Raw genomic sequence first — 11,807 nt, 5'->3', positions numbered from 1 at the left:
CGAACTCAGGAGAGGGACTGCCAGGAGAAGCTGCCAGTTGGTGAGAATGTTCAATTTGATAAAGTTTCTTATAATTTAGAAAAACCCAGGGAGGTAACTCTGGACTCCATTTGGTATCTTGTGGCTGATCTGGCTAAATCAATAAAACCTCGGCTTTTACAGCTAGAAGGTAAACTTAAAGTCCAAGAAACTGATCTTAAGAACTTGAGGGTTGAAATGGATGAATCCAAAAATTCTATTGTGAATATACAAGAATTAAAAGTTTCTAAACAAATTAATTAAACATTAGTAAAAGATAATTCCAAGAAAACTGAAGTCTCTAGAAAACTTTTCCTGTAATAACAATCTTAGGTTGATCAACTTTCCTAGGCTATAACTCCTAGGGATATGTTGAAATGTTTATATGATGGAGACTCTGGAAATTTCTGAGGATATGTTATCACCATTTACTCAAGTCTATTATTTGCCCATTAAAAGAAAAGAACAACTACAATTACAGGAGGATAACAGGCAACCACTCAATATATCAGCAATGTTGGAACTTTCTGATAGCCCTCACACAAGATAAAAACTGGTTGCTTAGGCTCTTTAAAAATAAACAGAAAGAATTTCTTGGCTATAAAATATTAATGTTTCCAGATCTGGCATGGGACACACAAAAAAGAAGGCATGAATTTTTGATGTTAAGGCCAGGTGTTACTGGTCTTGGGGTGACTTTTTTTCTTCGTCATCCATGTAAATGTGTGATACAATATCATATGAAAAATATGTTTTCTTTGATCCTTCCCAATTGACAGCCTTCCTGTTAGGAGCACGCCTGGATGAAGGGAAAATATGAGTGCATTTTTTATATATAATTGATATCCTCTCTCAGTTAACTGGATCTTATTTCTTCCTTTATATTGATTTAAGTTTTCATTAATATTTCTCACAATTCCTAATATCTTGGATCTAATTTGAGGACTTGAGTTGAAGTTAAGCTATATTTCATTTTTCTATCTCTGTAGAATACAATGTATTTGAATATTGTTGTTTTTGTTTGCTTATCTTCAACTTTCTGTACAAGTGGATACTTGATATGTAAATTTGAAATTTGATAAATAAATAAACATTATGACCCACACACTGAAGATGAACTGGTGTCTCCAGAGTCCTATACACCAAGAAAAACATGAACTGTGTCAAAGAAGCTAGGCAGCCATACTGGTCAGACTTCATACCAGAAGCCAGGAAGGTAAATGTTGAAGTATCTCTTTGGAGGTCCTCCAGCTCCAAGCGAATCCCAGAGAATAGGTTCCTAGGAGGCATCCCAGCTTACCAAAGGAACAGGCTGGAGTCTAGGTTTAGGAAGCATCCAGGCAAAAATCCATTGGGCAAGATTCAAACAAGGTCCCATGAAGCACAAGAAGTTAATTTCAGGTAGGAAGTAACAGCATCCATAGTGCCAGCAAAATCAGCATTCTCTCTGGGCTCCCTGAACCTAACACCAAAATAAAAACAATAAAGCCGAGCAGAAGGTATAAATAGATCAAACTAGAAATGGCTGTGTTAGGCTTAGCATAGTGTTAGGCTATGGTTGGCACCAGCTTTGAACCCTCTTTTTGAAGATGTAATTTTAGGATTATGTAAAGATGCTCAGATGTTTTATGATTTTTTTGTGTGTACTGTTATTGTATTTTGTTGTTTGTTAATTGCTGTTTGTGTATGTTTACATTGGTCCCCACCTAGACTTGTAGATAGGCAGGCTCATACGCATCAGAACAGGGGGGCCACAGGGGCCGTGGCCTCCCCAAAAATTGGCAGTGGCTCTAGACACCTGACTTCCCTATACTTACCATCTCACCACCGGTGGGTTTGTTTTTTTTTTAATCTTCATGCAGCGTCGACAAGATCAGTGTGCTGCCTTCGGCCTTTCCCTGAAGTCTTTATTCAGCAGCACGCTGATCTTGTCGATGCTGTCTGAAAATTTTTATTTTAAAAAACCACTGGCGATGAAAAGGTAGGTGTGGGGAAGTTGAGAGTTTGCCTGGTGCTTGGACTTTGGTCTGCAGGGAAAGGAAGGAGCGGAGGGGTGGCCTGGCCCAAGGGTGATGGGCTCAGAGAACAGCGCCCTGCAAAGCTTCGTCTTGCAGGAGCCACCCTGCCCCTTGGTCTCCGGTGTCTCCTTGTACCGTGATTTACTGACAGAGGCGGCCTGCCTACCTGCCTCTGTATTCGTGTACAGCCCCGATAAGAAGGATATGGTTAGCAAAGTGGTCCAATATCTATGGACTTTGCGCCATCTTTGTTTGCTGAGGTTCTTGTCCTGTGTAGTAGAAACAAATGGAATTTATTTTTCTAGGAACTGATCTTTGCGATTGTTCTTTTGCTGGGCACTTTATGTGATTTTCTGATGATTATATGTTAATGCTTGTTTGATTTTATTTTGTCATACTGAATTATGTATGTAACGATATGTAAACTGTTTAGGTTTAAATGGTATATAAATTGTTAAAATAAATAAATCTGGTCACAGAGAGGGTGCAACCCCTGGAGATGGCTATGGAGAATCTTTTCTCTGAGGAGATCTGTGCTGGAATCTATGACATTCTGCAGGTGCTGGTATTTCTGCATGATAGAGGAAACCCAGCTCACAACAATATGAGATAATCATCTGGCTTTGTGAGTGAGGATGGGCACTGGAAATTAGGAGGCATGGAAATGGTGTGTAAGCTCACAGACACACCACCACAGTCTGCAGAGTTTGGGATCCTTCCTGAAGCCCATAGTCAAGCTTTAGGAAGTTGGTTGAAAGTTTACTACTGTACATGAATGATCAGGATCTAGTCTCAGGTTTTCAGGACACAATGTTCAGTTCCCTCCTGAATTCTGACCCTTTATGCTGGCCTCCTCTGCATGACTTATTATCCCACGAGTTTTCCAGGATTGATTTCCTGGAAGTTGTACATTTCTTTAAAAGTCTGACTTTAAAGACTGAAGAGGAGAAAAATGAGTTTTTCAAGTTCCTCTTGGACAGAGTTTCCTGTCTGTCAGAAGAGTTAATTGCATTCCGGCTGACTCCCCTTCTGCTCAATCAGCTGGTTTTTGCTGAACCAGCAGCAGTGAAGAGCTTCCTCCCTCACCTTCTTCGTCCAAAGCATGATAGCCAGAGGAGCCAGACAGAATGCCTGCTGTCCCCAGCTCTCTTTCAAACTCATGTGATTCCAATCATCCTGAAAATGTTCAAAGTACACGAAGAGTATGTGCGAATGGTACTTCTCAGTCACATTGATGCCTATGCCGACTTCTTCTCTCAGGAAGAGCTGAGAGCCATCATATTGCCATAGGTATTACTGGGCCTGCGAGATACCAGTGACCCTCTGGTAGCAACAACCCTGTATAGTCTGGCATTACTAGTTTCCTTCCTTGGACTAAGAACCAAGATTTTCAAACAAACAATATAAACTTAAAATATCATGAATCAACCTCCATAGATGGTCCCATCCAACCTGCTCCAGATAGTAGTCTGATCTGCTGGAGCAGGTTGAATGGGACCATCTATGGAGGCTGATTCATGATATTTTAAATTATATTGTTTGATCGATAGATAATCCCTTCCTGAGGAAGCACAAGGCGAAACTCGAGTAGAAGGGAGGATATTTTGGACTTTTAGAAAGTATATGGAGATGGCACGAGCACTTTATCACACCCAGTTGCCTATAGTATGATCATCGGAAGAAAATTAACCACCATAAAAATGTTAATTTTACATATTAATATTAGACTGTTGAATGGTGGTACAAACAATAATAGTGTGATGATGGTCTGACGGCAGCCGGTGTTCTGTGTTTTTACACTTATACACTAATGGTTGTGGGTCTGAACACTATTTAAATCAATTATTAATATTTATTGAGTAATATTGTGAGATAAACATTTATAAACAAAGCTCTACCAGCTGAAGATTTCTTCCTCTAGTTCGGCAGGCAGAACTTTGATTTATAAAACGACAATTGTACAGAATATTGTTTCTTTTTATACTTTAAAATAAGTTTAGCATAAAATTATTTGAGGCTTGTGCGGATGGGATCAGATGGTTTGCGGGGATGGGGTGTAGACAGGGACCGAGCTTCTTTCTAACCCCCTCCTTTACAAAGCCACGCTAGCATTTTTAGCGGTAACATATGAGCGTCTGAGCTGTTACCGTCACAGCTGGCACTAAAAACGCTAGTGCAGCTTTATAAAGGAGGGGGGAAATTATTCTTCTTCAAATAGACATCTTGGCAAATAAGGTATGTTTTTCTATTCAGTTTTCAGCATGTATCAGCTTTTTGTAATTCTTTATGTATTTGGTCATCAGTTTATCTTTTTTATGTACTTGTTTATGAGATTTTTTATGCATTAGTTCATCAGTTTATTTTTTATTTTAAAAATGAATTCATATTTGTATGATATTTTATGATATGTTAACATTTTGTATGAATATTAGTTATTTTATTATAACTGTAGTCATTTCAAATGTTTTTTAATACATTTTTTCATTATGATGTTGTGATATGTCTCAAAGTTACTCATGCACAGTTGCGGGTCAGTGCAAGTCTAATATTCCAAGAGATAGGATGTCAGGAGAGTCCAAATACGAATCATGTAAGAAACTGCTAGATTTGCTGGCTGGAAGCTACTTTGACCTGTAAGGAGGAAAACCGAGGCAGAAAAAAGGCAGGCGAATCATCAACTGAGGCCATACTGAGAAAGTGGGTTGTATAGAATCCTCCAGAGACTACCAGAAAGAAGATTACCGAAGGTAAGAACCTAATCTTTAATTCTGGTACGTCACTTCCGGATTCTATACTCGAAGTGACATACCAAAGCAATGGCATCATATAGGGAGGGACAGATGAGCCTGCCCTCAACATCGATAGGGTTACCAGATGTCCGGGAAAACCCGGATATGTCCTCTTTTTAGAGGACTGTCCAGGCTCCTGGATGGACTTTCCAAAACCCGGCATTTATCTGGGTTTTGGAAAGCACCGATGAGCTCCAGCCACATCTGAAGGGCCTCTGAGCATGCTTGGATGATGTCACACACATCTGCGCATGCTCCAGGCCCTCCTTATGGGGCTAGAGCTCGTCTGTAAGAAGAGAGGAGGCTTTGTGAGGGTGGGGCTGAGGGCAGAATGGAGCAGGGCTGGAGGCAGAACTGGGCGGGGCTGGAGATGGAATGGGGCAGGGTCATGTGTCCAGGGTTTTCCAGAGAAAAATATGGTAACTCTAAACAATGAGGTCCCAAAAACAGCATCAGAATCCGCCACCACATCTACTCGGTAAAACCTGGTAAAGGTATGAAAAGAAGACCAAGTAGCCGCCCTGCAAATTTCATCTGACGGAATAGCTCGAGTCTCCACTTATGGTGCTGTAACACTCCTAGTGGAGTGGACCTTGAGAGAAACCAGTGGTTGGTTGCCATGGGTGATGTAAATTGACAAAATGGCCATACGGAGCCAACGGGCGATAGAAGCCTTAGATGCTGGCCTGCCTCAACAAGGCTGGGCTGTCAGGACATAAAGATGATCTGAAAGGTGAAAATCATTAGTTTTCACCAAATAGTGGAGGAGGACATTCCGTACATCCAATTTGCACAAGATCTGATCTTTTCGCGCTGATCCCACAGATAAACGAATCTCATGGCTGACATAAAAATCAGAAACCACTTTCAGCAGAAAAGAAGGGGCCATACAGAGAACAACCCCGAGTCTATTATGGGTAGAAAAGGCTCCCTACACAAAAGAGCCTGAAGCTCCGAAATATGCCATGCGGAGACAATAGCCACTATAAAGACAGTTTTGATTATCAGATCCAAAAGTGTAGCAGCCTTTAGCGGCTCAAACGGGGCTTACATAAGACCCTGCAGAACAATATTAAGATTCCACATAGGAAAATGTTGACATAAAGGTGGACGCATGCGAAGCGCCTCCTGAGAAATCTGGTCACATCTGGATGGGCCTTTAGCAAACTGACCCTTATATTCACTAAGTTGCTCAGCTTTATCTAAGTCCCAACTGATTGGTAAGGGTAAGGTTGGACAAGTCTCAATTATTAACAGAGAGATTTTTGAGGCATATTGATTTTTAAGTTTTGAAACGCTCTGGACAAATTTTTGCTGGGCAGGCGATACATAAAAATTGTAAATAAATAATTGCTCTTTGAACTACTGACATTGTGATTTCCCAAACAAAATCCTCTGGATGTGTTCTAATTGATATAGATTAGGGGTCCCCAAAGTCCCTCCTTGAGGGCCGAATCCAGTCGGGTTTTCAGGATTTCCCCAATGAATATGCATTGAAAACAGTGCATGCACATAGATCTCATGCATATTCATTGGGGAAATCCTGAAAATCTGACTGGATTCGGCCCTCAAGGAGGGACTTTGGGGACCCCTGATATAGATAATAGGCAGAAATTAATGGTCTGATATCCAAAAAGGTTTAATCAGGCAGGATAGGTTCCTATCCATTTAAAACCATGCTGAGCAGGCCAATCACCGATATTTAGCCGTTTTTAACCAGGCAATGCAATTGAATATCAGTCCTAACTACTCATTCTAAAACTGGACAGTAGAGAGACAGTCCAGGGGTGGACTCAGGGAGAAGCTGGCATTTATGTGGGTGCAGGCCATAATTGGTGTCAGTACCCACATAGCTAAGTGACCAGACAGGACCACACAAAATGCTGTCCCAACTTTGGCTACTTAACTCTGTGGGTTCTGGTACTCAGCTGGGACCCTTATAACATCTGAGATCCCTTGTTCTGATCCCCCAAATCACCTCCCCCATGTCTGATCCTTTTCCATTGCTCCTTCATTCCAAGTCCCCTCCCCAACTTGGTACCCCCATTCCGATCCCCTCCCAACTAAGGGACCTTCGCTTTTCAACCTTTCCAACTCAGAATACCCCCCTCCCCTCATAATCTGGTCCCACTCACTCTGGCCCTATAAGATTCTCCAGGACTTACCCAGGAACAATCTGTGGTGGTTTGTCTGGGGGGACAAGAATAGTGCCCTTCCATTACCGCCTTGTCTGGTACCCCTTGACTTCTGACAGCGGTCTCATAATATTACCACCACTAAGAGCCAGCCTTCCATATAAGGGCAATTGCAACGAGCAAAGAGGATGAAAAATTGTATTTTGCTTGGTAAAGAACTCTTTTTAAAACACTCGTTATTTGAGAACTGCACAGCCAAGATCTGGTAACTGTTAAGCTGAACACTGATTATTCTGCTTTCAGTGCTTCTGATTTTGTGATGAATTTAGAACAAAAATGGACACATTAAGGGATGATCTTAGTGAAGGTAAGCTCTTTCCATGCTTCTGATTCTACTATTAATTTAGAGGATTCTCAGAGGGGGTCTCTTGTGGTGGCTTTAAAAGGCTAATTCCTCCTTGTCAGAATTTTGTCTATTAAAAGAAAAGAAGTTCAAAGTATCATTAAATCCTCAGGTTCTGCCAGCTGTGCTTTAGATTCGGTACCTGCCTGACTTATTCGGCAATGCTGCCAGGATTTTGCTCAGTACTTATCATTTCTTTTTTTTTTTTTTAATCTCTTTCTTTATGCTCTGGAAGTTTAGTTGAGAAATCTAGAGATAATGGTTTGACTAGTTCAGAAAATAAGTACAGCAGAATTGCTACACTGGGTCAGACCCAAGGTCCATAAAACCCAGTATTTCATTTCTAACAGTGGCCAATCCAGGTCACGAGTATCTGGCAGGATCCCAAAAAGTAGTAAGATTCCATGCTTACCCCCAAAGATAAATAGCAGCCTTCCCCTAGTCTACCATAATAATGATTTATGGATTTTCCTCCATGACCTTGTCCAGCTACTTTATCTGTTTTTTACTATATCCTGCAGCAATGAATTCCAGAGCTTAAATATGTTTTGAATGAAAAAAAATATTTTCTCCTATTTGTTTTGCACGCCCCCAAGTCTTTATACTTTTAGAAAAAGTAAACCACTCCAGGAGGTATAGCCTAGTGTTTAGTGCAATGGTCAGGTGAGCTGAGATTTGATTCCCACTGTAGCTCCTTGTGACTCTGGCCAAGTCACTTAACCATCCATTATTCTAGGTACAAATTAAGTACCTGTATATTTATTTATTTAATTTTTAGTATTTATACACTGGTGAGGTCACATCATTGAGCAATACAAAGGCATTAAAACACAGAGAAGCCCTCATATAAAAATCTCAACGATTCCACGTCTTGTAAGATTACTACTGTGAATCAGGTGGATATTTCTTTTGTCTTCAATAAGGCAAACTCCAGTGCACAAATGCAAAATCAGTGTTCTTTTGTGCTTATCTATGTTTTATTTGTAAGCAAGCCCAATATAAGGAATGTACTTAAATATCAACTACCCATATGTAGCAGCTATTATATGACAAAAGTCTCAAGCCACTCCAAATCACTCCTCTCAGATACGATTATCAGTAGAACCCAGATAATTTCCAGCTCCTACCTTAGATCTAAATACAAAACATAGAAACATAGAAAGTTGACGGCAGAAAAGGGCTATAGCCCATCAAGTCTGCCCACTCTACTGACCCCCCCCCATTAGGTCTGGGTGCTAATGTCCTAGTTCCTTATCTCGACCCTCGCAAGGATCCCACGTGGATGTCCCATTTATTCTTAAAGTCAAGCACGCTGGTGGCCTTGACCACCTGTACTGGAAGCTTGTTCCAGTGATCTACCACTCTTTCTGTGAAGAAATACTTCCTGGTGTCACCATTAAATTTCCCTCCTCTGAGTTTGAGCGGGTGTCCCCTTGTGACCGAGGGTCCTCTGGGAAAGAAAATGTCGTCTTCCCCTTCGACACGTCCTGTGATGTATTTAAATGTCTCAATCATGTCCCCCCTTTCCCTGCGTTCCTCTAGAGTGTAGAGCTGCAATTTGTTTAGTCTTTCTTCATACGAGATACCTTTGAGCCCCGAGATCATCCTAGTGGCCATCCGCTGAACCGTCTCAACTCTAAGCACGTCTTTACGGTAATGTGGCCTCCAGAATTGCACACAGCAGATCCAACTTGGCTCAGAATATCCAGGTAAAAATGTAAATTCTACAGTCTACCTTTGAAGATAACACTGATTGCAATGTTTTTTACCACATAAGACTCTCAACGTTAAAGTTAAGCAAGTGTGCTTTATGGCTCTTAATATAAATCTGGCATTACTGAATATCGATTCAGAAAGGACCTTAGTGAGGGAGAAGTTCAGTGATTCCAACACTTTTCAGCATTTTGCTGGATCATCAGGTATAGATAGGAGGTATGGGCCAGATTCTGTAATGGGTGCCTATAAAAGATAGTCACCTATTGCATGTCAATCACACTTACAGTAGGTGTCCATTACAAAATCACCTAACGGCGCCTAACTTATTTATTTATTATTTATTTTAAAAAATTCATATACTGCCTAAAGTCTAGGCAGTTTAAAAAATAAATAATAGCAATGCAACATATACTCTGGCTCATTCTGCTCCTGCTTTAGATTCCCTGGGGCTTGTGCAGAGTGTATTTTCTCTGGTATTTGGTTTATTTCCATGCAGGTACAACCCCTTTCTGTAAAAGAAAGTACCGTATTTTTCGCTCCATAAGACGCACTTTTTCCACCCCCAAAAAGGGGGTGGACAGTAAGTGCGTCTTATGAAACGAAGATACAAATTTAAGCCCGCTGCTGCCACCGCCGCATATTTTTAAACTACCACCCCCGCCGCCGCTGCATATTTTAAACCCCTCCACCACTGCATATTTTTAACCCCCACCCCTCACCGCCGCAGCTGCATATTTAAAAAAATACCCACCACTTCTGCAACTTTAATCCCACCCACCCACCCGCCCGCTCGCTCGCTCACTGCCATCGTACCTGGTGGTCTAGTGAATATCCCAGCCAGAAGCGCAGAAATCAAGAGCAAGCTCTCTGCGCTCCTGCCTGGGCCCGCGACGATCTCCGAATGGCTGCAGTCAGTTCTCACAGGACTCGTGATCTCTGCACTTCTGGCCTGTGCGCCGCTGGCTGGGAAAGATGGGAGGAATTAGAAAAGGTACTATTTAATAAAGTTTGGAGCCTATTGACTAATTTTGTGTAACTATAATAATAATGTTTATTTATCTTTTCTTTCCTTCTGTTAAATTATCTTTACACATCCAGGGTTGAAGGGGGTTTCAAGTTTCAAGTTTATTAGGATTTTATATACCGCCTATCAAGGTTATCTAAGCGGTTTTTACAATCAGGTACTCAAGCATTTTCCCTCTCTGTCCCGGTGGGCTCACAATCTATCTAACGTACCTGGGGCTATGGAGGATTAAGTGACTTGCCCAGGGTCACAAGGAGCAGTGCGGGGTTTGAACCCACAACCCCAGGGTGCTGAGGCTGTAGATCCAACCACTGCGCCACACACTCCTCCTTTAAATATTGATGGTGACATTTGGGTAACTTATTTTATTTTCATTTATATTATATAATATTTTATGTTCTTATTAATTGTAGGGATTCTAGAAAATCTTAAATGATCTATATGTTACCTATATAGTTAATAGTGCATTGTATATAAAAATTATTGTTCTTTTATTTGTATGGCAATGTCTTTAATTAAAAATCAATAAAGAATAAAAAAAAAAAAAAAAAAGGTACTGAGAGGGGATGATTAAAGGTACATGGGGGGATGATTAAAAAAAAGGTACTGGAGGATACATGGGGGATGATTTATGTTACTGAGGGGGCATGTGGTATGGGGGGATGATTTAAGGTACTGGGGGCACGTGGGGGTATGGGGAATGATTTAAGGTACTGGAGCACATGGGGGTATGGAGATGATTTAAGGTACATGGGGGGCATGGGGGTATGATTTAAGGTACTGGGGGGGCCTGCCTGCTTGTCACTAGGCCACTAGGCCTGCCTGCCACTAGGCCTGCCTGCTCTGTGCCCTGCCCCTAGACCACCAGAGGGAGGGGGCAGGGTACAGAGCCTGGCAGGGAGAATTTGGTTCAGAATGGGTTTTTTTGCTTGTTTTCCTCCTCTAAATCTAGGGTGCGTCTTCTGGTCAGGTGTGTCTTATGGAGCAAAAAATACGGTATTTCCTAAGATTACTCCTGTGCATATCACTTCTTAACTTCATCCTATGCCCTCTCATTCTGGAGCTTCCTTCCAAATGAAAGATACTTGGCCTCATGCAAATTTATGTCACATACAGTAGGTATTTAGATGTCTCTCCCCTCTCCCACCTTTCTTCCAAAGTATACATATTGAGATCTTAAGTCTGTCCCCATACACCTTATGACAAAAACCACCGACCATTTTAGTAGCCTTCCTCTGGACTAACTCCATCCTATTTATATCTTTTTGAATATGCGGTCTCCAATATTCTAAATGGGGTCTCACCAGAGTCTTACCTTGTAATATGCATAGAGCCATCTTTTGTCTCGTATGTCTGTCTTAATGTTGTTCTAGGATGTCTGTCTGAATTTCAAGGGGACGTGTTGAAAAGGTGTTTTTGGGCTTAGGACTTGGATGCTTTGTAGCAATAATCGAACATTTAACCGAATGTCCGGTGCCCAATTTAGATGTTTGTGGCCAGTGGAGTAGCGAGGGTGAGATGCATCTCTCTCCTTCCCTTGTCTCCACCCCCTGCTCCTACCTGCTGTGCATGCGCCCCCCCCCCTTCTTTCCCCTGTACCTCTAGTTATATATCGCCATGACCCCGGCAGCTCTCCTTCTGACATCACTTCCTATGCACATCACATGGACCAGAAGTGACAACAGCGGAAGAGCTGATACGGTC

General features: G+C 41.6%; 1 pseudogene; it reads left to right on the top strand.

Annotated features, from left to right (window-relative positions):
• Positions 1-2,090: 2,090 nt before the first annotated feature.
• On the top strand, positions 2,091-3,443 carry LOC117367394 (annotated as a pseudogene).
• The last annotated feature ends 8,364 nt before the right edge of the window (positions 3,444-11,807 follow it).

Source organism: Geotrypetes seraphini, chromosome 1 (genome assembly GCF_902459505.1).
Source record: "Geotrypetes seraphini chromosome 1, aGeoSer1.1, whole genome shotgun sequence".
Taxonomy (NCBI): Eukaryota; Metazoa; Chordata; class Amphibia; order Gymnophiona; family Dermophiidae; genus Geotrypetes; species Geotrypetes seraphini.
This window is presented reverse-complemented; position numbering and strand designations above follow the sequence as displayed.